Source organism: Arvicanthis niloticus, chromosome 5, assembly GCF_011762505.2.
Source record: "Arvicanthis niloticus isolate mArvNil1 chromosome 5, mArvNil1.pat.X, whole genome shotgun sequence".
Classification (NCBI taxonomy): Eukaryota; Metazoa; Chordata; class Mammalia; order Rodentia; family Muridae; genus Arvicanthis; species Arvicanthis niloticus.
The window spans coordinates 12826919-12850442 of record NC_047662.1 but is presented as its reverse complement, the minus strand read 5'-3'; the positions used below and the strand labels follow the sequence as shown (position 1 = coordinate 12850442).

At 50.9% G+C, this 23524-nt stretch overlaps 1 protein-coding gene and 1 long non-coding RNA gene across 3 annotated transcripts in view; one reads left to right on the top strand and one right to left on the bottom strand.

Annotated features, from left to right (window-relative positions):
- Positions 1 to 23524, bottom strand: part of Tmem51 (transmembrane protein 51) — a 51220-nt gene that overhangs the window by 12819 nt on the left and 14877 nt on the right. The window lies entirely within an intron of this gene.
- Positions 2097 to 5514, top strand: LOC143442296 (uncharacterized). Its single transcript, XR_013110339.1, has 3 exons — positions 2097 to 2153; positions 2877 to 3152; positions 3340 to 5514. It is a non-coding gene; the product is annotated as an uncharacterized LOC143442296 (long non-coding RNA).

Sequence of the window (23524 nt, the reverse complement as noted above, 5' to 3'; positions counted from 1 at the left end):
TCCTCTTTTTATTTTTTGTCTTTCTTATGCAGCCCAAACTGGCCCCCAACTCGCTATGCAACCAAGGATGACTTTGAACTCCCAGTCTTCCTCTCTCTACCTACAAAGTGCTAGGGTTTCAGACACGCAACACAGTGCCCAGTTTATGTGGTGCTGGGGATCGAACCTAGAGCTTCACACATGGCTAGTCAAGCATTCTACCAACCGAGTCACGTCTCCAGCAATCCCTGCAACCTCAGACTGGAACCTTACGGGGCCAAATCACTTTTCAGCTCTGATTGAGCCAGACAGATTTCTCTGGGCAGGCCAGGTGAGTCCAACCGAGTGACACGCTTTGATATGACAGGGGTGAAGAGGCCAAAGGAGGAAGTGGCAGCTAAGAGGGTGGTGGCGCGTGGGACAGGCACATTGAGGGGTGTGGGAAGCTTCTAGAAGCAAGAAAAATGGAAGAAACTGGTTTTACCCCGAGCCTGAGAAAAGAGCCCACCGTACTGGTTAACATCAGCAGACACTGACTTAGACGTCTGAGCTCTGAGAACTCTGAGAATGTGTGGTCATCCAGCACCTTTGGGGAATTCCTTCTGGCAGCCACAGGATGTGGATATGGGCAGCTTTCCTACACCTGTCACCACAAGGCCATCCATTCCACAGTAGTCGGTGTCACCGGGCACCACACAATGCCTTCCTCCAGATACACAACCTCTTGCAGTTCCTCCTCCCGGAGCCTGTGCATCAGGCCCAGCAAGTTGCCTTCGCTCTGGGTTTGCACTTTAACCGGCGGGGCCCTGGCATGACCCATGCAAACATGCGTTCTGACTCCCACATGGGGCAAGGCTTGAGGGAGAAAAGCTCTCTGGTACCTCATTTACAGCCACCCTGGTTTCTCAGAACTGTACTTTCAGAGTCCCAGGTACAAACCTGGGACTGTGGCTCAGTTGGTACAGGGCTTGCCCAGCATGCACGAAACTCTGGGTTCAAACCCCCCCGTTTCGTATAAACCAGGCATGATGATCCATGTCTGTAATTAGGTACTAGGGAGATGGAAGCAAGACAGATCAGAATTCAAGGTCATTTCTCAACTAAGTAGTAAGTTCAAGGCTAGCCTGGGCTACGTGAGATCGAACAAGACAAAGAGCCCAGCACACAGGAGTGTGACCCTAACCAAGGCACATGGGAGAAGGGCTGGCAGAGGCTTTCCATGAGAAACAACCCTCTGTGGTTCCTTTGGTTATTTCTGTCCATGAGGACACACTTGGGGGACATTTGTCTTTCAGTATCTGGACTTTGTTTATTATTTATTTATTTATTTATTTATTTAAGGAGGCAGTTTGAAAAACCTTCAAAAAACATTCTTGTGCAAGATGGAACCAGTAAGAGCCTCCCGTAACTCTCTGCCTCTGGAGCCTCGCCTGCCTCTCTCCCTGGAGCAGTGGACCGCAGCGACTTCCCCCAATGCAGTCTCTTCCTGCCCAGACGCTCACGTAGCCAGTTGGTGAGCCGGTTTCTTCTCTAACCACCTCAGAATCTGACCGGGCCCACTCAGGTGTCTGACAAGCTTATGCAGGATCAGGCACTGCGTGGGTGTTTCATAAGTGTTCTTTATTATTTACAACCCACTCATTATCGTTTGAATATCAGTATTTTGTTCTTTTTATTCCTTCTACTCATTTTTTTACTTATTATGCATGTGCCTTTATCAACAACCTGTCATTTCTCCAATATCACCAAACTTTGAGTTATGAGTCACAATTGTGATGTTCAAATTTTCCAAACCTCCAATGATGAATTTTCAAGAATAATTTCAAAGAAAACTTGAAGTTCAGAGATGCACAGACATCAAGTGAATGCTCAAAGCCCCACAGTGAATGGCACCGAAGATGTGAAGCCTACACCCCATCCATTGAAGGCCTCCTGACACCCATCACAACTCCTTCCCAGAAGCCTTTGCCAGGTCAGGAGGTAAAATTCCTTTGTCCTTGAATTGTGTCCAGGTGTGAGTCACTGTGGCCACCATGCTCTGGTCCTTTCTGGCTGTGGTTTAAGTAACCAGTGTTGGGTTGTTTAATTATAAACCTGGTAGCAGGCTGAGGTGAGAGGCCGAAGGAGCTGGGAGAGTCCTAGCCCGGACTAGTCTGCTTGGTCACCATGGCCAGGTACACACACGGGGACTTCCCCAAAGCCAGGGTGCTGACTGGGTTGGTTTCTCTCAGGCTACTTTTCTTGGTCACCCCTCTATGTGTGTCTGTGTCCTCTGCTCCTGGTTTGTTTTGTTTGTGACAGGGTCTCAAGGAGTGCAGGCTAGCTTCAAACTCACCATATAGCTGAAGATGACTTTGAATTCCTGATCCTCCTGCCTCCACCTCCCAGGTACTGGGATGGTGGACTTGTGCCACCATGCCTGGCTTGGTCTCTCTTCTCACCAGTTGCATTGAAAGGAGAGGGATAGCCACATGATTCTATGGCAGCTTAGTCACCATTTTAAAGGTCCTGTTCCCAAACACAGTTTCATTCTGATGTCCCGGAGGAATTCAAAACACACATCCAGTCAGCTAGAACCCAACCCTGCATCCCTTGACTCAAGCCCCTCTCCCATTGGCTGACAACTGCTAAGACCAAAACCTTTCCCATCTTACCTCCTGTCCTTGGAAGGTACCTCCTACATCCGCCCACTTTTACAGAGAATGAAACCCCGGCTCTGTCTTCAAATGAGCAACTGTTTTGCACAGTAAATACCAAGACGCAGACCTGCAGGGGAGACAGTGCCTGTAGCCTCTCCTAGCCTGTGGAAGTCCCATGCTCCGGGTTCCTGTGGTTACTTAGTTTTGTGTTCTCTGCAGCCTACCTCATAGCACAGGGAGGCTGCCTTATCTCCTCAGGTGCCCGGAAGAACTCCTGAGCTGGAAACAAGAGGAGAGGGGTGCAGAGGCCTTGCTGGGTGCCTGCCCCTCCTCAGCCAGAAGGACCCAGCAGGACCCGAGAGGCCTGTGCAGCCCAGCTCACCTTGAAGCAGGGAAGCTGGGCTAATTTTACCCCCTTTCCTACCTGAGTTGGAGGGGGCTGGAGAAGAGATGGTGGTGTTGCTTGCTAGCTGGGATTCTCATGTGGAGAGTGAGCAAGGCCATCCCTGAAGTCTACTCTTTCCTTCCTCCACGGTAAGGAAACTGATACTCAGCTCCCCAGGGCTTCCCAGAACCCAGACAGCATTACTCAGCCTCCCAGGCAAGCTGCTTCATATGACTGAGTTCTGGCCAATGAGGTCCCAGCAGCAGAGGGCTGGGGGCGCTCACTCAGGAAGCGTTCTTCAATGAAAATGATATCTCTCTTTCCTCCTGGTTCTAGTATGGATGTGACGGCTGGAGCTCAGTCACGGCAAGGGTGATGAATGACGGAGCAAAAAGATAAGAAGAACCAGGGTTCCTGCTGACCACAGAGCTGCCATTTCAACCCCAGACACCTGACCTGTGGACTCTGTTTACATGCAAAGGAGAGCATTTAAAAAAAAAATCTTGTTGAAGCCTTTTTCCCCCCTTGGGAGTTGCTCAATTTACCTCCACCTGATATATATGATACATAAAGATATATATTGTATATATGATAATATAGTACTGTTATCATCTATGAGAATTTTTATATCAAAGACATTAAGAGATTTAACCACATGAGTTTATTTGATCATCTAAAGAGGCATGTGGGATTGTCCCCCTTTTAGGGTCTTTCTCCAAACAGATTCTAAAGGTGGCTCAATATCCCTGCCACCTGGTATTCATGTTGGGTTTCCAATTTTGATTTTATGTTATTTCATGTTGTACGGGTGTTTTGCCTGCAGACATGTCTGGGCACCACCTGTGTGTCTGACACCTGAGGAGGTCAGAGTAGGGTGTTGCATCTTTTAGAACTGGAGTTACAGGGGTCTGTAAACCACCATGTGGTGTTCGGAATGAAACCCAGGTCTTCTGTAAGAGTAGCAAATGCTCTTAACCACTAAGTCATCTCCCCAGCCCCTGGTGTTCTTGTTTTTGCTCTTGAGTGTAGGAAGGTCACACAGCTTGCTTCTGGTCAGTTAAGATATGGCCGAGGGGACGAGATAAAGGAGGTTGCGTGGGCGGTGCTATGACCAAAGGGACGAGGTCTGCTGCTTCTGCTTTGATGAAACAGGCGGCTCATTTGGGGAAGAAATTCACTTAGCAAAGGATCAGAGGAAGAAAGTCCCAAAGACCACAGCCTTCATCCCACCCCCATGTCTGAGGTCAATTCCAATACCCCAGTGAGCCTGGAAGTCGATTGCTTCCCAAGCTGCACTGTCAGATAAGCAGACAAGCTTGGTCTCCAGGACCCTAGTCACAGAATGGCAGAGGATGGACCAGCCCATGCATCCCTGGACTTAAACCCCTCAGATTAAGATAAAGCATTAAATGTTAGCTAATCAACCTCAGACATGTGCTCACCTGCAGAAGTGCTAAGGGGCCCCGGGACTGGGCAATGACTGTCCGTGGGCTGTGTAGGGCTGGAGAGGCCAGCAAACTGGAGTGAGGTGGGTCAAAGGAATTGATCATGTGGGAACTGAGGCTGGAGGTGGCTGGGGACAGAAGCCAGAGAAGGCATGTAGTCTTATAGGTGGCCTCAGGGACGTGAACATCCAGTAGAGAGGACCAAGGCAGTTAGTGCCACCAACACAGGACAACACTTGGTTTTTGGCTTACCACCAGGTGTTCTCTGTGCCTCCAAAGTTTCCACTTCCTCATCTTTAAACTGATAATAACAGTGCTTCCCAGGGCTGGAGAGATGGCTCAGCAGTTAAGACATGTACCACTCTACCAGAAAACCTCGGTTGGGTTTCTAGCACCCTACATTAGCAAGCTCACAAACTCCTGTATAGCTCCACCTCCAGGAGATGATGCCCCCTTCTGGCCTCTGAGAGTACTGCACACACATCCAGACAGACATAAACACACACATACACACACACACACACACACACACACACACACACACACAGACATAGACACACAGACATAGACACACAGAGACAGCGACAAACATAGACACACACATCCAGACACAGACATATAGACATAGACACCTACAGACACACACATACATGTGCACACACACATAGAGTCAGAGACAGACACAGACAGGCAGAGGCACACACACACACACACACACACACACACACACACACCACACCTTCCAGGAGTAAGAAGGCAGGCAGCCCTCTAGAGCCTCCCTTCCAAATCTGGGGATTGAGTGAACTGTAAATGAAGAGCGTTGCAGGGGCTGGAGAGAGGAGTGTCTGAACAGGGCCTGGTGATGCAGGCCTATAATCAGAGGTACTGGGTAAGGCTGAGGCAGGCAAGTTCAAAGACAGTCCTCATCTACAGAGTGAGTTCAAACCCGGCCTTGGGAACTTAGTGAGTCACAAAATAAAAGTAAGAAGAGGACTGAGGATGTAGCTCAGTGGTAGAGTGCTTGCCTAGTGTGCTCAAGGCTCCAAGTTCAATCCCCAGGACTGCAGAGTTGGGGGTAGGTGGCACTGCACCTGTGCAGTGGGCTTTTCCTTGTTCACGTTCCCCGAGCAAGGTTCAGCCACTATCTACACAGTCTTTACAGTCGGTCAGTCATTACAAGTCATCCCGAGGGGACATAATGTACCCGGGAAGGCCTTTTAGGCTCAGTGCAAACAAGACGGGGGAGGGGTTGGGGAGAGGAGAGCATCCTTGGTTTTGGATCTGGTACCAGTCCCCTCTGCATACTATGGATGGTGGTATACAGAAAGTGTGTCCTCTGACCTCCTTTCCAAATCTCACCATGACTACGACCGTAGCCTTGGCCAATGACTATGGTGTAAACCTTCCCATCATAGCCAGCTCCAGCCAACAAGATCCCTCTGCTCAGGGTGGGCAGAAGCATGCACAGTGGCTGTGCTCTGAGAACGGTATCCCTGCTGAAATCCACTGTGCAGAATCCTGTTCCTCTTGACTTGGCTACTATGTTTCAAGGCTCCGAGGTTCCCTCCAGAATCAACAGGCGACATCTCTTAGGAGAAGTGCAATAGGAGCATCCAGGTCTCTCCTGCAAGCCACACCTCCAACAGGACCTTGAGAGCAGTTGAGGCTCAACACAGGAGTAGCTTCCAGCTGGGGGCCAGGAGAGGAAGGGTACTATGGTGACACCTGGCAGGGTCTCCAGGGGCCAGGAGGGATGTTCTGCACCAGGAACAGTCCTGTCCGTGCTCACAGTGCAAACAGGACAATCACAGAATTCTCCCACTGAGAAGGTCTTATGTGCCCTATGGCTTCTCGATGTCACCAGTATCCCCTGGCTTTGGCTCTTTCTTCTATATTCCAGACATGCTCCTAGCACCCTGGCCCTCCCTGGCTTCGTGATGTCACCAGCATCTCTGACTTTGGCTCTCTGTTTTCCAGACATGCTCCTAGCACCCTGGCCCTCCCTGCTTGCCTACTTCTTCAGACTCGTGGACTGTCGAAGCCAACTGGATGAGCCAAGGGTACGTTTTCTTGTCAAGTTCTATGACGCAGTCACACGCGCAAAGACCCCATCACCATGCAGGCGCGTCTAGCCGTGCCTGAAAGCTTCACTCTCCCCTGGGTGGCTATGAATTTGGGCCAACCCAAAATTGTAAACTTACTTTAAACATGATATGATGATGCTTTTAAGACTTTTTTTTTTTCTTTTTAGTAACTCAACGGCACAGGTCTCAAGAGTGAACTTTGGAGATGAATCACCCTGTCACCAGCCTGAAGGTTAACAGAGACCTGATTCTGGGAAGATGGTGTGACCATCCAGGGAGAGGTAGGGGTGTTACTCAGCCAGCCCAAATGGCCACAGATACCCCATGTCTGGTTGTCTTCTAGCTAAGTATCATGAGGCTGACTTCTGTAGTTCTCGGGGCTCCTGAGGCTGACTCCTGTAGTTCTCGGGGCTCCTGGTGAGTCACATGCAGTGGGCTTCGGGTTACAAATAAAGGGTCATACACTTTACTGGGTAAGGGGCTTCTTCTTCTTACTGGGTAAGATACTCCTACAAGGAGTATCTTCAAAGTCTTCGGAATGGCCAGCATGCCCTGATGCTGTCACCAGCCCCGTGTGATCACCCTCATCCTCAGGATTAAATGACGGCACTGTGGCCATTACCCCCACACCCCGGGGGTGGGGGAAGGTGAACTCTGAGGCCCCAAGAGCTATCTCACTCTGCCCAAAGAAGCTTGTTAATGAGTAACAGAGCTTTGGCTGCAAACCAGAGAGTCAGAGTCCAGAATCCGCTCTCCTCCCGCTGCCCCGCCCCGCCCCTCACGTGACCCACGCCCATGCCCTGCGAGTTTGTTTTCTTTCCCCCCAAAACCTTCTATCCACAGCTCCCATGAAAAATGAACCTCACTGGTCAATGTCAGAAGCAGACGTTTGCCGATGACAGAGGCAGAGAGGGATGAAGGCTTGCAATAATGAGATTGAGTGTCAGAGCCTTAGATCAGCTACCCTGAGCCAGGGGTCCAAACTGAAGGCTGACAGGGCCTCTTTACCACCGGGCTCATGATCCCTCAACTTGAGGCTCATGCCCACTCACGAGACTGCCTGAAGCCTGTCTCAGGACTCTGCCCTTACAGAGCTACATCAGCACAGGGCCAGGGGTTGAGATTAACCACAGGCTCAGGGCTCCTGCCCATATCTCTACAGAGTCTGGAGCTGTCCAAGCTTGTCACATAAATGATGCCCGTTGCTCGGGGGGGGGGGGGGCTGCTTCCTGAAGGCTGGGGTACTACCACACCAGACTGGGGGAGCAGGTTGACCTCTGAGTACTCAGCTGATCCTGTGAACATCTGGTATCCCTGTCTACTTCAGGTTCTAAGACTGGGTGTGGTCAGCTTGGCCAATCAGTTTCTCTGGTCCCCCACTCCCTGAGGGTGTGGTCTCTGCCCTGTCAGAACCCAAAAGATTCACCTGATTCTCTCTTCTGGAAACTGTCTGTGTTCACAGGAAGACAGAACTGGGTCTGGAGCTGCTGGGCCCTAGAATGTCATTCTAAGAAGAGAGACTGCCAGTCCTTTAGGGGTTCCCTGTGGACACGGTGACAGCTGAGGCAGGGTAAGGGTGAGCCAGAGAGGACCTGGACCCAGGAATCCCCTGAGACCTCCAGCTGCTTCTACTAGGTGACCCTAAGGACAAGAGAGCAAAGCCAAGTCAACACAGCCCAGCTGCTCGGAGCTGGACTCTCTGGCACCCAAAACCACTGTCCCCACAATGTCCTTTCTGCTTGCACAAGTGACTGTTCATTAAGGTCGCTGTGGGGGTGACTAAAGAAGGACACCACTCAGGGCTGGAAGCAGGCATACATTCTGGTCCCTGTCTGGTCCCAGTCACCCCATAGGCATTGCTGTGGGTCACCCAGATGTGAGGCCTGGAGCTTGTCTGTCGGAGACAGCAGAGGTAGGCGTGTCCATCCACAACATTGCCAAGACTCTTAACACAGCTAGTGGCAGAGAGGCACACAGGAGAAAGGAAAGGGGATGCGCTCAGGCTGTGGGTGTAGCTCAGTTGGTAGCATGTTCACCTAGCCTATGAAGCCCAGAGTTCAATCGCTAGAACCTCATACACTCAGAGTGGCACTGCCTGCCTGTAATCGAAGCAGGAAGTGGAAAGACCACAAGTTCAAGGTCAGCCTTAGCTACACAGCCAGTATGGGGCCAGCCTAAGCTACACAAGACTCTCTCTAAAAATGAATGAGTGGGTGCATGGATACGTAAATAAGATAATTTGATGGGAGCTGGAGAGATGGCTTAGCGGTTAAGAGCACTGACTCCTCTTCCAGAGGTTCTGAGTTCAATTCCCAGCAACTGCGTGGTGGCTTACGACCATCTGTAATGGGATCTGATGTTCTCTTCTGGTGTGTGTGAAGACAGTATACTCATATACATAAAATAAAAATAAAAATAATAATTTAAATAGGGCATGGGGGTATGGTATGGAGGGGAGCTGGTGGGTGGGAAACGTGGGTCAGCCTGGGCCTACAGGAAGCATCCTGCCTTTCCAGAAGTAGGCACCTTGGGAGTGTGAGGCACCACTCTACCCTTGCAGCACACCATGTTGGCTCCCACTGACCTGTCACTCAAATGTCACTCCTGGGTCTGGAGAGATGACTCAGCAATCACACTCACTGCTCCTTCAGAGGTCCCAGGTTCATCTCCCACCACCCACACTGGGCAGCTCACAACCGAGCATAACTCCAGCCCCAGGGGATCCAGTGCCCTCTTCCAGTCTCTGCAGGCATCTGATCATAGGCGAGGACGCGAGCGCGCGCACACGTGTATACACACACACACACACACACACACACACACACACACACACACATACACACACACACGAGGGACAGAAATATAAAAATAAGTCTTGAAATGCCACCCCTTTACACTGGGGTTTTACAAGCCAAATATCTGCAGTTGCTGTTGTTGTTGTTATTATTATTATTATCATTATTATTATATGATTCTTCAAGGCTGGAGACGAAACTCAGGGCCCTGTGCATCCCTGACCAGCACTGTCTCATACTGAGCCTCACCCCCGGCTCATGCTGTGTCATCCTTTAAGATTTTCTAATTGACTTGCACTTTTTCTTGAGTAGGTGATGCATGTGTGCACAGAGGTGAGTGTGCTGTGTGTGCTCTGTGTGTGTGCCATGTGGGTATATGTGTGTGTGTATGTGTGTGTCTGTGTGTGTCATGTGTGTGTGTGTGTTTGTATGTATGTGTGTGCATGCATGTGTGTGTGCGTGCATACATGTGTATGTATGTGTGTATGTGTGTGCCATGTGTGTGCATGTGCGTGTGTGTATGTGTGTGTGTGTGTGTGTGTGTGTGTGTGTGTGTGCAGGCCCGAGGACAACTTACAGGAGTCAGTTTTCTCCTTCCACCAGTAGGTCTCTGGGTTTGAACTCAGGATGTCAGGCTTGGCGGGAAGCACATTCATCCACTGACCCCTCATTACTTTAGCCCTTCCTGTCCTCCAGGGTCAGCTCTAGGGAGGCGCGAGACCCGTGCAGACTGCAGCAGACACTCGGAAAGCACTAGGCAGATGGTATTACCACGAAGGCCAGGCACATCTGTTGCTACTGTGCTGGGTGGTGGCCAGTGATCTCCGCAGAGACGCTCATTGTCTTCACAGCTCTGAGCTCAGACAGGAACTGGGCTTAAGGATGTCTATTTTGCAGATGACGTAATGGAGGTGTGGTCAGAGCCTGTGAGAAGCAGAGGAGCGGGAGGCAGGGTGTGCTGTTTTTGTGACTGTCCTGCCCCACACTGCATTGCCTAGCGAATTCACCCAGTGTATTACACAGCTGAGGGAGCTCGCCAAAAGGAGCTCAGGCAAGAGCTTCTACAAAGAGATACTTGCTTTTATTTAGTGTGTATGTGTGTGCGTGCGAGTGTGTGTGTGTGTGTGTGTGCACATACACTCATGGGTGTGCCACAGTGCACATGGGGAGGTCAGAGCACAGCTTTAAGGAGTTGGTTCTCTCCTTTCCTTATGTGGACACTGGGGATTGAACTCATGTCCTCAGACTTGATTGCAAGCCTCCTTACCCACTGAACCATCTCTCTGGTCCCAAGAGAAGAATTTTTCTGAGAGACCAACTAGCTTTTCATGTGTGTTTAGGGAAATGACATCTCTGTTTTCTGGGTACATATAACAGGATCTGTTCCCTATACTCTCCCCAGGACTACTGACAGAAATGAGTTCACTGCCAAACACGGAACAAATCTAACATGGAGGATGCTGATGTTCATAGACACTGGGTAGTTCTGTGCCCTTTGGGGGAACCATTACACCATCGCTCTCCAGCCACACAGCTGGTCAGCAAGCCACCCAGAGCTTGGTTTACTGGGTGCAAAAGTCTAATGACCAGAGGGCCTCGATAGCTTAGTCTCAAGGTGGGTGATGAAACAGTGCCCATTTTACAGAGGAGGAAACTGAGGTTCAGGGAGGTCATCCCAGCCAAGACTAAGCAGGGAACTGACTCCAGAAGGGACGCTCTGCAGGGTGTTCCAATCTGCCTCCAGCTAGGTGGCTGAATGTTTTTAATTAATGAAACCAAACGTGTAGGTGGCGTGGTGATGGGTCATCTTGTATTTTTGTTTTCCACCCAGAGGAACCAGAGCAGTTTGAGGGACTCCCTAAAAAGCAGGGGGTTGGGGCGGGAGTGGGGGGGAAGAAGGAAGAAGGAAAGAGGATGTTAGGGAGGGAGGAGAGACAGAAGGAGGGAGGGAGGGAGGGGGGAGGGGAAGAAGGAAGAAGGAAGAGAGGAGAGAAAAAGGCGCATATACAATAATGGAAAAGCTCTTTGTCCTTGTGGTGACTTATCATTATTGTCAACTTGACAAGGATTCAAATCATTTTGGTGGATATAATAAGCATAATAAGAACATCTTGCCTTTAGTTAACACTTCCTAAGCTAAAGGTTCTCTCTCTCTCTCTCTCTCTCTCTCTCTCTCTCTCTCTCTCTGTGTGTGTGTGTGTGTGTGTGTGTGTGTGTGTGTGTGTGGGCCCGTGCATGCGCGTGCCATGGGTATTGTGACCTTTGTCATACAGATGAGGAGCCCATACTCAGAGAGGTTAAGCAGCTGTACAAAGGCGCACCGCTGCCTATGGAGATGGGGTGCAGGGCTCAGAGCTCCTAAGAGCCTCCTTAGGCAGCGCTCCTGAGTTGAAGCTCTCCCACCAAATAACCAGCACCGAATGTGTAACCCTGGCTCCTGCACACCCAGCCCCTGACATTGCTGTCTTTATCATTTGACCTGCGGCCAGGCAGACAGGACCCAGAGAGGGCCTGTCTAGTCCTGCCTGATATCTTGTGCCTGGAGGATATCCTGGCCGTGTGTCGGTCCCACCCTCTGCCCGCCTGGCACGCAGGCCCTGTGATGCAGGGCACACGGCCAGAGCCGCCCAGTAACTGAGGGTGCTTTGTCTGAGGCTTAGAGCAGGGCTCTCTGAAGACCAGGAGACAGCCCTGGGGTCGACGTTGACCTAATTAGACTAAGGCTTAAAAATAGACTCAGTGAGTGTTTGATATCCTCAGACCCTCAGCGGTGTGACTTGGCCTGGAGCCTGGTGACGCCCGCTTCAGGCTGGGCCTAGGACTATCTGTGGTGTGTGTCGGAGGCTGGAGAGCCTGTCCCAGACCTGTTGACTGTGAGATCCAGGACTGAGGGGAGGGCTCTGCTTATCCCATTTGTACAAAGTGCAATGCTCCCTGCAGGGGCTGAGGGTTCTAAGCTTGGTTGGGGTCTTTGGGTGGTGTCTGATTATTTGCTTTTGCAGTGGTACGAATGGAGCAGGGGTAGGCAACGCCTCTACCTCAGAGCCACATTCACAGCCCCTACACACAGACACACACACACACACACAGACACACACACACACACACAAATGTGCACTCTACAAAGATCCCTCTGGAGCTTAAATTATAGGCAGCTGCGGGGAACCACACCCCCGAGAACAGTAAGCAGTCTTAACCACTGAGCTATCTCCCTTGTCTCCTGGGACAAGTTCTGGGGTGACAGATGGGGGCCACACAGTTTAGATGAGTGTTAAGGTTCTCTTTTCTTTTTTCTTTTTAAAAAATGGGGCCTTGTGTAGACCAGGCCCTTGGCCGTCTGATCCTCCTGCCTCCACTTCCTGAGTGCTGGGATTGCAGGCATATATCCACACACCTGTTCTGTGTGTGCAGGGGATGGAAGCCAGGGCCTTGTGCACGCCAGGCAAGCCTTCTGACAGCTGAGCCATAAGCACAGCCCTTAGATGAGTTTTGAGAACATTCTCTGTCTGTCTGTCTGTTTGTCTGTCTGTCTGTCTGTCTGTCTCTCTCTCTCTCTCTCTCTGTGTATGAGAGAAATGGACAATTCTCTGACCCTCAAGAGCCCCCTTCCTGCCCCTTCCAGTCGCACTAAAAGTCACATACACAGGATGAGACACCACATCACCACATGTTCCTATGGGGACCCTCTTCTCCTGCCCACGGGGTGCCATGCACTACAGTAAGGACCACTTGGTCCTGATGAGCTGTGTCCCATCCTCTGGCTGCCCCCACAGCCTGTGCACCTGCTTACAGCTGTTGGCACTGGCTGCTTCTCCCTAGTCAGCCGCTTTACAGTGAGCATGGCACTGGCATGCCTGCACAGCAGGTATTTGTCTTTTTCGTGACAAACACCCAGGACCGGCTTACTGGGTCATAAAGAAAAGCATGTCTTTAGAGGTCTCTCCAGGAGCTGCAGCCGTCCCCATGGGCGGGGACCCTCCAGTCTGCTGTCTGTACATTCTCGGTCACAGCGGTATCGGTTTTGCTGCCGACTGGTCCTGGGTCCTGTCACGTTACTTTCTGCTTCCTTCGGCTGTGAAAGCTGAGTGGTTTGTTCTGACTAATGGTGAGCTGTTCACACTAGGGCTAAAAGCCATCAAGATGATGGAGATGGGAACATTCCAGATGCCAGGGCTCCCCAGGGTTTAGGCCTCTCTCTCTGACAGCCTAGACATCAAATGCACTGTTAAAATGGATAGCTTTCCATCCTCCTCTACACACAGCAGTGGCCACGGGGTGGGGGTGGGGGGGAGGGACCAGTGCTAGCAGCAGAGACAGTAGCGCTCAGAATCAACCTTGACTGAATCCGAGTGTGCCCTCTGGCTACTCTCCACTGTCAACCTGAAGTCACATTTGGAATCACCTAGGAGACACACCTTTGTGAGTGTCTGTCGGGGAGATTCCAGAGCGATTCAACTGAGGAAAGAAGACCCACCCTGAATGTTAGCAGCATCATCCCTGAGCTGGGGTCCAGGACTGAATAAAAGAATCAAAGTGAGCTGAGCAGTGTTTACCCCTCTCTCTGCCTCATGACTGCAGAGGCAACGAGACCAGCCACCTGGCAGCAACAATCGACAGTGTCCCCTCCAACCGTGAGCCTGAGTAACCTTCCTTCCTTAAGTGGTTTCTGTCAAGCATTTTGTCACAGCAATGTGAGAAGTTAACACATCGCATCACCTCGCTGACCCTCAGTTTGCTTGTCCAAAGAATGGGTGCATCACCGATGCTAGCTCATACCACTGCGGTGAACAGGATGGGTATAGAAAGGCTTTAGTAGCTAGGTCAGCAGATGAGGGTGAGGGAGCAGTAATTCGAGCCTCTGTTATTATCTGAGGATGTCTTTATGAGAGGCAGGGAAATTGGGCTGCACGCCAGCCTCCTGATGCTCACCAAGCCTTGGAACATGGCCCCCACCAGTGTGGGTTCATGAGGAGACTCGTGAGTTGGCTGAGTGTGGACTTCAGACACAGATGGTGCAGGAAGGACCAGAAGGAAGTTAGGACCAAGCCAGAGAAATCCAGGGTCAAATAAAAGGGACCAGTGTATTTTTACTCTTGACATTTGTCTCTGCTCTGTAGTGTCCTTTCCTACAGCTGCCTAGCTAGCAGGGCTTCAGCTGGATCGTGGTGGTCTCAGGCCACAAGACATCACAGGGTCTGATGATTACCTCAGCTGAGTCCCAACACCACCCTTGGTGAGGGAGGTGTTCAGGCCAGGCAAATATCTCAGCTTCTGCACATGAAAGGAATCTCTGGGAGCATATCTCTCTCTCTCTCTCTCTCTCTCTCTCTCTCTCTCTCTCTCTCTCTCTCTCTCTCTCTCTCCTCTTTGGCCTCCACTTCTTTCCTGAATCTTCTCCCAACTCTCAGCTGTCACCCTCCTCTCCTAAGCAGCTCTGAATGGCCTGTGTATTTAGGGCTCCACCACGACATGATGCCTCTGCTCAAGAGCCAGGGCAGCTCAGCTTCCAGACCAGAGGAGGTCTGTATTCCTTACTTTTCCAGCTGCTGGGATAAATACTTCACAAAAGCATCTTCAGGAGTGAAATGGCTTATTTCACAGCATCGTTCAAGAGTCTATTGTGATGGGGAAGGAACGACAGAAAGCACGTGAAGCAGTGGGTCACATGGCATCCACAGGCAGAAAGCAGGGAGGGATGGATGCTGGTCCACAGGTCACATGGCGTCCACAGTCAGGAAGCAGGGAGGGATGGATGCTGGCCCTCAGCTCACTGTCTCCTTTTTAGTCAGCCCTGGGAGTGGACCGACATTTAGGGTGGTTCTTCTGGCCTCAATTAACCCAGTCTAGAAAGTCCCTCAGACATCTCCTAGTGATTCTACATCCTGACAAACGCACAATACTGACTGTCATAAGGGCTCCTACGAACATAAACAGTACCCACAGCAGTGTGGGGGCCCTGGATGCCATGACTGCACGGAGCAGGGAGACAGCAGACACAGGCTCTGCAGGGATGCTGCCCTGAGACGTCCAGATGTCTTGTCACAAGTGATGGTTGAGCAACAGCAGCCTTCCATTTAGGTGAGAGATGGCTCCTCTGCCTCCTCCCCTCTGGCCCAAGGTCACCTTTGTAAACAGGTCACCAGACACCAGTGTGGTGGTGGCTGTTCAGTGTTCAGGGGCTACACTTTTTTTTTTTTGTATAGAACTTTATTTTTAATGTTTACATTGTAAATATTTAGTGTGTATGCATTCACCAAGACATGCATGTGGACGTCAGAGGACAGGAGTGGGTTCTCTCCTTCAGCATGTGGCTCCTGGAGGGGTTATGTCAGGCTACTAGACCGAGGCAAGAGACTTAACCCACTGAAAGTGATCTTGTTTCATCACCCGCTGGCGATGCCAGCAAAGACACTCATCCTGAAAAACCTGCTCCATCCAAGTTCCAAACAATTGCTGCCACTGGGCTGGCAGAGGTAGTGAATGTCCCTGAATGTAACTCAAAGATCTAACCACGTGCACACGAGCTGCTAGCCTGCTCCTGACCCCTTAGCCATGCAGCTTTGCACACAGTCCCTCCTCAGAGTTGCGGGGCATGGTGAAACTTCCACCCCATGGTGGAGCTAAACACCCCAACAGACCTGGCCATAGTGGCTGTCTGTGGTGCGGAAACTGAATGGAGGCAGCCACCCTGGGAGTTTGTGTTGTTAAACTGACGCTAGACATGCTTGACACGTGCCAGTATTTCAGAGGTGGAAGCAAGGAGATCAGTATTTAATTCAGACAAACTGGGCTACATCACACACACACACCACCACCACCACCACCACCACCACCACCACCACCACCACCACCACAACTACCACCACTACCACCAACAACAACCTCAAAAAGTCGAAAGCAAGCACATCCCATCAGAGTGTGCTCCACATAGCCATTTATTTCATGATCAGACAGAATGGTTTTGTCCCATAAAGGACAGAGTACAGAGGCTCAGTTGTCCCTAGGTCTTGGGTGTCCTAGGGACTCTGGACTCCCTTGTGTCCTGCACAATGTTGAGCAGGGCTGAGTGGAATGGTTAGGATGCTGGTTCCTTTCACCTGAGCCCCTGGGTTCCAGATGAGGAAGCTGGGACCTGAGGCGATCATGTGTCTCAACAAAGCAAAAACCTGAGACTCAAGGCTGAGGCTACCATGAAGGGAGGGACTGTGGGATCGATATTTCCGTCTGAGTGTGAACAAGGCCCAGCCAAGGGGGACTAGCAAGGACTCTTCGGCTCAAGATCATGCCCAGCTAGGGTGTGAGGCCCAGGCATGTAAGGTACCAGCTCTAGTGTGCCTTAGGGCACCCCTCACCGAGTGTAACCAACCAACTAGCCAACCAACCAACTAGCCATCCATCCATCCATCCATCCATCCATCCATCCATCCATCCAACCAACCATCCAAGGAAAACAGCTCCTCTCCCATCCCAGACATAGCCAAACGTTTACCAGAAGCACAGATGAGAGCTAAAGAAGCCACTCCATACCTATCCCCATGAGGTACAGCCCAGGCTCCACCCTCTCGTGAAGCAATCACCTTTGGCAAGCAGTGCTTCCCATTTGTGTGTGACAAAAGCTAGTGACCCTCCATGTCCCTCCCACAGCTACCTCTACTCCCTGCCTGCTCCTCCTCTCCTCCAGACCCTCCTCCTGGAGGGCCAGGACTCAGCATGGTCTGGTGACTTGCACTTGCATGCTGAGTGACTCTGGGCCTCCTTGTTCCTTCCTCAGTACATACATACACCCTCACCTCAGACCAGCAGCCCCAGGACGGCACACTCCTCCCCAAGGCTTATTTGGCCTGGGAGGTGTTGCGTGTTTATCTTATGTGCTGTGGGTTAGCTACACATGGGAACACAGTGATGTTGAGTGCAAACATGACTGGTCCTACCTGTCCCAGCACCTGGGGTGAGTCACAGCTCTGCCCGAAGAAGGGGTCTAGCCTCCACTTTGCCATAGTCACTGCCACTCCCTGTTGCCACACGTCTGGTCTGACTTCTTCATCTTCCTGGCAGAGTCCTTCTGGACGTGTGAACTTGTCACTCCGGCACTATTCTTGCCCTCTGCACACTCCACTGTCTTCCAAACTCACTGCTTCTCCACAAAGCTCGTCTTTCCTGGGGCCCTCCTTGCCCCAACTGGGTCCTCCCGGCATCATAACCAGATTCACCCAGCCTTCATTAGCTACCATGACTGATCATGCCAACCCTCCAGCTCGTGCCATCAGTGCATCAGAGAGGCTCCTCACAGGCTCCACAGAGACTCCTCACTTTGGGAGAGTCTGGACCACCCAGCTCACCTCAGCCCTACATCACACCCCCTTCAGATGCTCACTTTGAACACAGCACTGGACCTAGCCCAAGCAGCACCAGTGTGGGTAGACATGAGCTCCCTCTTGGGAAAATCAGGGCACATTCAAGGTACAGGGCAGCCCCACCTATATACTCGGCCTTCCCCTCTCCCCTGCTCACCATGAAGGCCTCCTAGTCTCCTTCTCCCCTCTCTGAGTGCTTCAGGCCACTAAGACAGCTCATTATGGGAGGGAGGAGCACATGGCAGAGGTAACAGACAGCTTAGTTCAGAAGACAGGAAGCAAAGCCAGGAGGAAGAGGAAGAGGAGGAGGAAGAGGAGGAGGAGGAGGAAGAGGGGGAAGAGGGGGGAGAGGAGGAGGAAGAGGAAGAAGAGGGGGAAGAGGGGGAAGAGGGGGAAGAGGAGGAAGAAGAGGAAGAGGAGGAAGAGGAGGCTAAAGCCCAATATCCTCTCCAAGGGCATGTTACCAATGACTTAACTTCCTCACACAAGACCCCAGCATCTTAAAGGTTTCCACCACCTCCCAACAATTGGGACAGGCCAGAGACTAAGCCTCAAATATAAGGATCTTGAAGAGCTGTGTGTGTGTCTGTCTGTGTGTGTGTGTGTGCACATGTGTGATGTATGTGCGCATGTGTGATCAGTCTTGGGTTGATCTCATTTCTTGGGAACTGTCTACCTTTTTCTTTTTTGAGACAGGTCTCTCACCAGGATCTAGGGCTCTCCAAGTAGACAACACTGGCTGGCCTAGGTCTGTCTGTCTCTGCCTCCCCAGCACGGGAGCTTTGCAAGCTTAAACCACCATATCTGGCCTTTGACACTTGTGCTGGGGCTCACCCTCAGGTCCCCGTGGTTGTTTGCTTGCACTGTCCCCACTGAGCCATCTCCCCAGCCTCCTCCTCGATCACTGATCACTGACAACCGGGTTCCCCTTCCCTTCCCCACCTCCACGCTGCTGAACTGCAGCCTTTTTCCTCAAAGCTGCTATGTGCATCTTGGGATTGACAGCTTCCTTGGTAGCCATGGCAAAGCCAAGTCTCTCCGTATGCCCTCAGATGGCCCGGGACACAGCTTTTGATCCAATGTGGGAACAAGCCTGAGGAAACTGTCAGCTCCTTCGGCCAACACAGATGCAGCAATGTCAAAGAACATCAAACAGCAGGTGCAAAAAAAAAACGTCAGAGACTCGCCAGCATGGGGTTAGATCATTCATTGGCATGGTGGGACACACCTATCTTCCCAGTGCTGGGGAGGTAGAGGCAGGAGGAGCAGGAGTTCAAGGTCATCCATCGCTACCTAGTGAGTTCATGGCCAGCCTGGGCTACCTCATTCAAACAAATAAATAATACAAACCCGCTAAGAAAGAAAATAAACTGATTTCAAATACAGTGGGCTGAGTGTTGGGTCTGGACAGGAAATATTTTTTAAGACGGAGTTTGTGGGGTTTGCCTAAAGAAGAAACAAGCAAAAGATATTTATATGAAACAATGCCTGGAATGTGAAGGGGGGAGGTGGGAGTGGGCAAGAAAAGCAAGTCTGGCTTTTATGATGTAAACACGGGGTCAAGGCCAAGTCTGGCTCCCAGGAGGACAGCAAAGACCGGTTGGTCTGACATTAACCTGGGACACTTGTAAGTCCAGGTGTCCACTGTTGACTACACAGTATTTCACACACCAGAAGTGTAACACGTGTGGCAGCCTTCGTTGGCACTGGTTCAGTGAGGAAGGCCGCTGCCACACCCATTTTACAGATAAGGAGAAAGCATCCGATCGGAAAGAGTGAGTCATTTCCCCAAGACCACAAAACTAGCAAGTATCAAAATCAGAACTGGAATTCATATCCTCGTGGCTCCACAGACCTCTGTTTTCCGTGGCGTCAGATTTCTCAAGCTTGGGGCAGGTGGGGCAAAGTTTAACTCAGATGGTAGAGGCACATCTAATGTCCATCAAGTCCTGGCTGCAATCTCCAGCATCGTGTAAACCTGGCACGGTGGTGGATGCCTGTTATTCCAGCATTCCAGCATTCGGTTACATAATGGGTTTGGGGTCAGCAGGGCTATAGACCTTGTCAGAAAAAGGGGGCGGGGGGGGCATTAAGTTAAAATGGGTGGAGTCAGCTAGAGAGTAACAATTCTGATGCTCCAGCTTCCTGCTGATAGCTGACTGCAAAGACTGGGCCAAACCTGTTTCTACAAAGTTCCTTAAAGAATGCTGGTCCAACCATGGACCTTGGCAGGAAGTTACAGGGATGAATCACATCTGGACCAGACAGCCAGTCTTACTGTGAGATCCGGGACCCGTGCACGGCAGAGCCCTTCAAACTGTGCTTGGGCTCAAGTAAGTGGTTTCTACCTGATTCCCTTCCTGTCTGGTTCTTGTTGAGAACTGACCCGAGAATAACTGTGTGGCCACATGGGAAGGTGACTGGAGCAGTGGCTTTCTAGCTCTCCGGGGTGTCTGAGCCTAGCTGTGGACAGATAGGCCATGGGGTCCAGCAGACCCAGGCCCGCCATGGAACTGGGTACGTGTAGGGGGACAATGGACAATGGCTGGACCAGGCTGCTCTGTTAGACTCCCTGAATTACATGTCTGCAAGTAGATGCCCTGGCTTCTCCAACGTGAGACTCCACCCTCATCAGCCCCGTCCTCTGCCTCCCACATATTTGGATACATCCTTGCTCCTAACCCTGGTCCCAGCTTCCCTGAACAACCCTCAGTGACCTCATCTCTGACCTTTCCATCTAAGGCTGTGGAGACTTTGGGGGAAAGGGCGGCTTGCTTCAGCAGGCCCCTTGGCAGTGGAACACACACTGAAATCTAAGAGACACGTGTGGGCATCGGAAAAGCCAGCACGTGTGTGTAGCTGTGTGATTTAACGGGAAGAGCGAGGTTTGTGACGCAAATGAGTTAAAATAAATACACTGGCCAGTGAGATGGCCCATTGGCCTGCAGAGCCCCAGGACCTGAGTTTATCCCGGGAAGAGAGCCGAGTCCTGCAAATCAGCCTCTAAACACTATGTGAGCAACAAACACACAAACAAACAAACAAATAAAAATGTAATAAAACTTAAAAAAAAAGAAGCTGCCTGTACCAGGTCCTATGGTAAGTGAGATGTCCAGACAGACAGTGGGTTAATGGTTGCCCGCAGCCACCAACACTGATGGGGTGGGGTACTTTGAATACTTGCTTAAGGGAGTCGGGGGGGGGGGTGTTTCTTTTCAGTGGAGGGGAGACTGGGGGTTGAACATGGGGTCTCACACCTGCTGGGCAAGCACTCTACCCTGTGATATAGCTTTGACCGCTTCACGTTTTGGCTTTTGTTTGAGATAGACTCTCACTATATAGCCCCGGCTGGCTTAAAATTCCATATGTAGACCAGGCTAGCCTCAAATGAACAGAGGCCTTGTCTTCCTCAACTTTGGGAATGCAGGGGTTGAAGGTGGGTGCCACTATACCTTGCTGGCCCTTTTCAGCTTGAAGTTCGGGATGGGTTCTCGGTGAGCTGGTCAGGCTGCTCCTTGGGCTTGAGATATGCTCAGCCCCAGCCTCCTGAGCAGCTATGATCACAGGCCTTTGCTGCCCTGCCCAGCACTGGAAACAGGTTCATCAAAGAGGGTGGGGTAAGGAAAAGACTTTGGGGTGACAAAGAGGAGAGGACACGGGTTTATGAATATACTAACTGGTTGAATCAGCTACTTTAAAGTGATTTCTAACGTCACGTGAATTTCTGAGCTGTGGTACATCACCTGGGTCGGTACTGGCTGAGCTCTCCTGAGCAGGTACCCTGCAGCCTCAGCCCCACCCTGGGCAGGTGGCAATATCCTTCTCCCTGGGTAACAGATGAGGGCTCAGACTGTCTGACTCTGTCCGTTCTTATTTGTCACTATGTCAGAACACCGAACAGTTTCTTTGTGCAGGAGACAGAAACCAGATGTCAGTTAGAAGGGTCCTTGGTGACAAGGCAAAGCAGGAGCCCAGCCTCTTCACGCCACTGTGTCCAGAGGCAAAGCAGAGAGTGAACACCATGGGGTAGCCGGATTGCTCTTGGGACCACAACACTGGTCCTTCTGAGATGAAACGCCATGGGCCAAATGCTGTGGCTGGCTTGGATTAGAAACAGACTCATCATAGGGAAAAGGTATTCAAAAGCTTGTGGGGTCTGGAGATGTAGCTCATCTGCCGCTTGCCTGGCTTAGACGAGGCCCTAAGTTCAATCCTCAGCACCGAGAGAACAGCACATGGCTGTGCACTCATATCCTCTCAGCCTCTCAATTGGGGAGGTTGACACCAGAGAAGCAGCCATTCAAGGACATCCTCGGCTACATAGTGGATTAGAGTCTAGCCTGGTCTCTCAAGTCTAGCCTGGTCTGTGAGAGACCAGGCTAGACTCTTAAAAATGCAACAACACATGTCTACATATGTGTAGACCTACATATGTGTAGGCACCCACCTCCAACCCCTGCATTCCCAAAGTTGAGGAAGACAGGCCTCTGTTCATTTGAGGCTAGCCTGGTCTACATATGGAATTTTAAGCCATATGTAGACATATGTGTCTCTTAAAAATGCAACAATAACAACAACAACAAACACAACTAACACTCAGTTCATTTCATCTTCACAAAATCCCCCTCCTCCCTCCACACGCTTGGTCCAGGCTGGCCTCAAATTCTCTATCCTCCTGCCTAAGTATCTCGAGCGCTGGGATTACAGGCTTGCAGGCCATCGTACCCAGACTTCAGAAATCTTAAAATTATTCTCTCTTTTGAGAGGAGCTGATCAGTCTCCTTAGGACAAAAGTTTGAATTTTAATGTTGCTTCAACCCAAGGTAATACATATTTCCTGGTGAGAAATTTAGTACAGCTGAGAACAGAGGGTATATAAACCTCACATGGTTTAATAGCCATTACTGTCAGAACCCTACTTTTCCCCCTCCAAGATGTCTCAGCAGGTACAAGAGTTTACCTTGCAAGCCTAACCTGAGTTCCATCCCCAGAAGAGAACGGACTCCACAAAGTTGTCCTCTGATCTGCCTTTCTAAGCTGTGTCATATTTAAAGTTGTATCATATTTAAGCTGTGTCACACACACACAGTCAATGATACAAAGTTTTAAAAATATAAGATTTATTATTCATGTTGTTTTTGAAATAAAAAAAAAATAGCCGGGGCAGTTTTGTAACCCGCTGGTTTACAACTGGATTCCTCTTCTATGTTTTGTTAGGTCTCTCCCATAATGAGTGCACGGTGTGTGTGGGGGGGAGAGGGGGGGTTAGCCTTATCGGTGGTGTCTAGCCAAGCCTCCTTCCCACAGAGAGCAGCATGGCCTTGGGGAAGAATTGGGGACCCAGCAGCAACAGCAACTTTGCATGTGCTAACCTGAGCATTCGCACCTACAAGACACACATTTCACATAATTTCACCTTTTGCTCCGGCTCAGCCACACAAATGCAGATATCCCGCTGGCTCAGTGGGTAAAGGCACTTGCCTCCAAGCCTGACCTAGAGTTCCATCCCTGGGCCCCTCATGGTTTGGAAGAGAGAAGCAACTCCTCCAAGTTGTCCTCTGACCTCCACATGCTGCTGTGGCACATGTACACGTCCCTGCACACACACATTCACACAATGAAGAAAGGTAATAAAAACCAATTTAGCAAACAGACAAAGTGCACAGTCTGGAAGTTGGCTGACTTAGCTGAGTTCTAGCTGGTGGCCCTGTTACCAGCAGTGGAGCAAAACCGGAGTCACCTCCATGGCCTCACAGGTTTTCAGATGAATTGAAAACCTCAGGTTCAGAAGCCTCAGGCTGCTGAGCCTCTCTGGGCCCGCTGTACTCCGATGCCACCTCTGA